The sequence below is a fragment of the Triturus cristatus genome, chromosome 2_1, assembly GCF_964204655.1.
Source record: "Triturus cristatus chromosome 2_1, aTriCri1.1, whole genome shotgun sequence".
NCBI classification, from domain to species: Eukaryota; Metazoa; Chordata; class Amphibia; order Caudata; family Salamandridae; genus Triturus; species Triturus cristatus.
This window is the reverse complement of record NC_140581.1, coordinates 883,525,235-883,530,263: the sequence shown is the minus strand read 5'-3', so window position 1 is coordinate 883,530,263 and position 5,029 is coordinate 883,525,235.

The window sequence follows — 5,029 nt, the reverse complement described above, 5'->3', positions numbered from 1 at the left end:
ATCTTGGATCATGACCAGAAGGGAGATGGTTACATATGCATATGTCCAGGAAACTCAAGTCTACATTTCGAATGTGGAGAGAGAAGGACACATAGGGAAAGATACATCTGGATCTTTAAAAACCAATAAAATGAAAATGCAAAGAACAATGTCCTTAAAGAAAGTGACCACCCCCAACCCCCTCCCACACCTGGGCTCTAAAGTCTGGTGAATAGCCATCCTTCCCCCTCCCAGTCTGAAAAGTAAATCCCAAAAAACAAACTGGTCGGAGTCATCCGTAGGAGGTGGGTGACGCCTCTGACGCTGGATGCCCATTCCCCAAATTAAGAATTTTGCAAGGTAAAGAAATATAAGAACATATATAACTGTTTAGAAAACTTTATGGCTCTATCCTCAGCCTTATCATCTTACGAAACCCTAAGTAGGGGCATGTGCGTGATATCCCAAAGGCCGCTATTCCGTGGTAAACAATTCAGCACTGGCAGTGAGTTGCCTGTCCAGGGAGGAGTGTCCAGGAGACCGGGCCGAGCTCCTACGGGCTGTATTTTGGTGCTGTTTGCAGAAGGTCATCTTCTCCGCAGCATTCTCGAAGAAACGCGCTTTATTGTCCACCATTACCCAAAGCTTGGCTTGATAAAGTATAGCATATTTCAGGCCCATCTTACAGAGCTGGGGTTTTGCATCTGCAAATGTATGGCGGTCCTCTTGAACTGCAATGTTTGGTTTGGGTAAAAAGAGAAGGCAGTGCCTTGGCCTTGCACCAGTGCGTTTTCTCGGGCCAGGCAGAGAACTTTGTCGCGGTCCCTATAATTGAGTACGCAAGCATTAATAGGTCGTGGAGGAGCCCCTTGGGGGGGGGGCAGAGATCTCTGAGCTCTTTCCACAATACAGGCCTTGGAGAAATTATCAGCCCCAAACACTTCAATTACCAAGGTATCAATGGAAAGTTCAGACCGCCCCATGTTTGTAGACTTCGCTAGTCCCATTATGTGAATATTGTTTCTCCTCGACCTCGCCTCCAGGGCTTCATTCTATATTGCTACGGACTTGAGTAGATGTTCCACATGCTCCAGTCAACGCATTGTGTCTGTGGTTTTATCCTCGTGCGAGGAGATACGCTTTTCTGCCTCCTCCAGTCTAGCGCAGTGGTTCTCCAGGCATTCCCCCATTCTGTCGAGTCGGGTAGTCAAGAATTCAAATCTAGAGTCTATCGCGCAAAACCCAGTGGGAAGTTCCGCCATAATTGCTGCAGCGCCATCCGCCCCCTGTGGTTGTTCATTATGCTCCGACCCATCTCCCCTGTCAGAGCTATGATCAGTGGATGTGCCCTGTTTGTCAAAGTTCAGCTTGCGCTGTTTAGGGTCCCCACAACCATGTCAGCGCCGTGTGGGAGCCGCGGTTCACCAAAGCGCACAACTGCAAAAAGGTCTGGGCCCCTCATCACACTCAGATGATGGGGGAAGAAGGAAGTGCCTCCCACACAAAAAAATCGGAGAAAAAAGCTCTCTTCCAATCACTGCGCACCTCCGCTATGGGGTGGGTCAGGCTGTAGATTGCCGGTATAGTGAGCGGAGTCCAGGCCAGAGGATAAGGGCAGGGATGTACCCCTTGAGTAGTGCCAGGCCTTGAACCCAGGGCTATGCTCTCGATTGCGAGACTGGATGTTCAAGGGAGTGGACCCCCTCATGATGTTCGCCGAGACACCAGCAGCCGACGGCTAGATTCCAGGTGGCACAATGTCCCCTCAGACCATTCAAGTATGCACCCCGTTCCAGACAAATGGCCGCATGTATGGTGGAGGGGTGTCTGTAAAACACAGGAGCGGGACAATCACAGCCCTCGACTCATAATCCACCACCAAGCTCTAGTCTCCTAGGCACGCAGAGGCTGTGGACGTCATCTCATGTACATAGCAGGGTCCCCAAGTGAGAATAACAGCAAGCACTAGGGGAAATGGCGGAGCTCTCCGGCCATATTCGTCACTGCACAGGGCTCTGGGGGCATAGGACACTCTCCCGCTCTGGCAAGGCAGTCAACTGGAGCATTCTCAGGTGTTCTGGAGTGGGGGAGATGGGGGAGGCAGCCACGGCCCCACGTCGCACCCGAGCTGGTGTGTGTAGCAGACTCATTCGCTAGGCCTCAGCTGCCGCGGCCCTGCCCCCAGCACTCACCCGGTCCTCGATGCTTCATAGTATCGCGCTCAGGCGTCCACCATTCCCCATCAGCACACCGTCCTCCTCTCCTTCGCAGCCAGAGTGAAGCGGGCAGGTGCGGGACCTGATGGAGTGCCGCTGCTCTGGCCTCAAGCTCACCTGTGGACCCTCTTACCACGGGGCCTTCGAGGCTGGTCGGGTTTCCAGCTGAATGTTTGTGGCCCCAGCTCCACGGGCGAGTCATCACATGTGGTTTCTGCTGCAGGCTCGGAGGAAGAGTGCCCGGGTCATGTCGTTCCTGCTGTATTAAGGGCAGTGAGCACCAGAGCTTCAATGGTGTGCGGCCATTTTGGTCGACGGATTGGCCACGCCCCCCTAATTTCTGATTACCTTGATTGTAATGATCCAATGCTTAATTTTAGTAACTTCTCACCATCAAATGACCTTCAGGGGAAATCAATCAATAACACGTAATGCCTGCTTAATACTTTTATTCGCCCAACTTTGATCTACCTTTATTGAAAAACACCCATAAAACCCAGAGAGAGAAGTTACACGAACAAAAAGTGCAAACGATCATGCTGCATTAACTTTGTACTAGCATATTAAATTAGCATGATCTGCTAACAAAAAGTGATATGTAGGACAGGCAGCAAATCAAGCCATCGTAAATCATCTGCCGTCATTGTCTTCGGTGCACAGCCTACTAATTCCAGTGCCATTCTTCTCCTCTTTCTGATAAAGGCGTTTGACTACAACCTGAACTTTGCGCTTTGAAAGATAAAGGTGAAAAATGTTATAGTGAGCTAAAAGAAAAGGGAATAAAAACAGAGCAAGAAAGATAACTGTGGTGGAGCGTGATTGTGCAAGGTTTATTGGCAAGGTGCTAACTGAAGACTTCACTCTGACTGGAATATCTGGCAGCCTAAATGGGATTCGAAAAAAGGAAAAACAACTCATAGACAGGATCAAAATAGTTTATTAGCCACCCTGGGATACACACCTGTTCTGTCCTGAGATCTTTGGACGGCAGAAATTCAGAGGTAATATCAGCAGGTACAGTATCACTAAACAGAGCCACCATTGTCCAAAAAGAGCAGAGAGACAACATGTAACTTAAAATAACGACTGACCTCTAAAGAGCAACATTTGACTGCACCCATCTACAGGCAATCAGAGAGCCATACCACTCTCAGGATGTGATCGCGTTAGATCATACCATTCTGTTAATTCTTGCCCTTTCCTTGCCCTTGATATAAATTCATTTTACGTTTTCCAGAGTCCTTCCTATTTTTCGCTACATCACGAGTTTAGGGTGGCTACGAATAAAATGTATCATATTATGTCATTGGCTAATAGACGAATGCTGGACACCAGGAAATATGAGGTAATTTATATTGTTGTGCTTTAGACTATGAAATTGTGCACAATATTCTAAAAACAATTCGAAATCCAAAGAAAATGAGGTGATGGGCCTCCAATCCCATGGAGAAAAAGAGTAACTGATGACAGTATGGCAGTCCATAAAGGCTTGTGTGCTAAGGGGATGCTTCTTGTAATCAAAATGTATTACTTTTATTTTCCCCAATGGCTACAGAATTTAACAACAGCCTGAGGAAGATTTATATTAGGGTGATGAACCTGTGGATCAAGGTGTTGCTCATATTCCAGATGAAGTATCTCATTCAGCTCAAATAATGAATATCATTTGAGGATTATGAAGGAAGATTTTTACTGACTGGTTGCTGCTTTCATATGCGCTGCACCTGAACATCATGCCTAACTAAGGGACGACTCCTTGGAATCTATATTATATTATTGAATGCAGTAATGACTGCAAAACACCTGGAGAGAGTGTGTTGCGTCACACTGCAAAAATAACAGTTCCATAGGAAACTTGGGCAATTTTCTAGGGGTTTACCCTGTTTCAAAGTACAGCCATCCCAAGGATCAGATGCAGAGCTAGGGGTGGAGATTGGTATTGCAGCCAGTGCTACGCATCCAGCACTGTTCTCTAGTTTTTAGGTCTCGCCTGACCAGCGCTTTAGCGCTGCTCTGGCGAGACTTATAGTAAGCGCGTTTTGGAAGTGCAAACAGTGGCTTTGCAGGCCTCCAACTACAGTGCATGTGACCCGTCCGGGCGCGCCCACCATTTGGAGTCCTGCAACCACTTGTTTGCTTTCACTTTAGCCGTGATTCATCGCACCATTTGGCAGCCTGCGTGCCCGCCCCCACTCCCCCTCCCACTCCGTCAGCTTCAGTGCGCGCTTGTTCTTGTTTTATGTAGGCAGCGTGCTAGCCTGGGAAAGTATAATGGTGGCCGCGCCTTTGTTTTATTATTTATGTCGCGGAACGCTGTCCCATGCCTTTCTTTTATGTGTATTTTTTTTTCTTTTCTACACAATGGCTGCACCATGGTATAGCTTTAAACATCCGGCGGGTGCCACCATTGTACCAAAACTATTACATTGAAAAACAACGCCTGGCGGCTTGACTAAGCATATCTGCTTTTGGTGCAACATTTCCTGCTTTAAGATTGCTGGCGCTATTTTTGTTACTATCAAAACGTAAAAACTCCACCCTCCCCGAAGTGCAAATACAAAATTGCCTTCCTCCTAAATGGTAGTCTGCCAGCACCGCCCATCCTCGGAACTCCAGCACACTCAGCATAAGCTTCCCCCCGCCCTCCACTAGCCCCGCCCAGAACTGTAACCAAACACTCAGCACAAGCTTCTCCCACCTCATCTTCAGACCGCCCTCCGCTTCCCGGCCCAGAACTGTGTAAAAAAACACAAGCTCCTCCCATTCCCACCTCAGCTTCGTACCGCCCTGCACTCCCCGGCCAGAACTGTGGCGGACGTTCGGGTCAGTTTGTG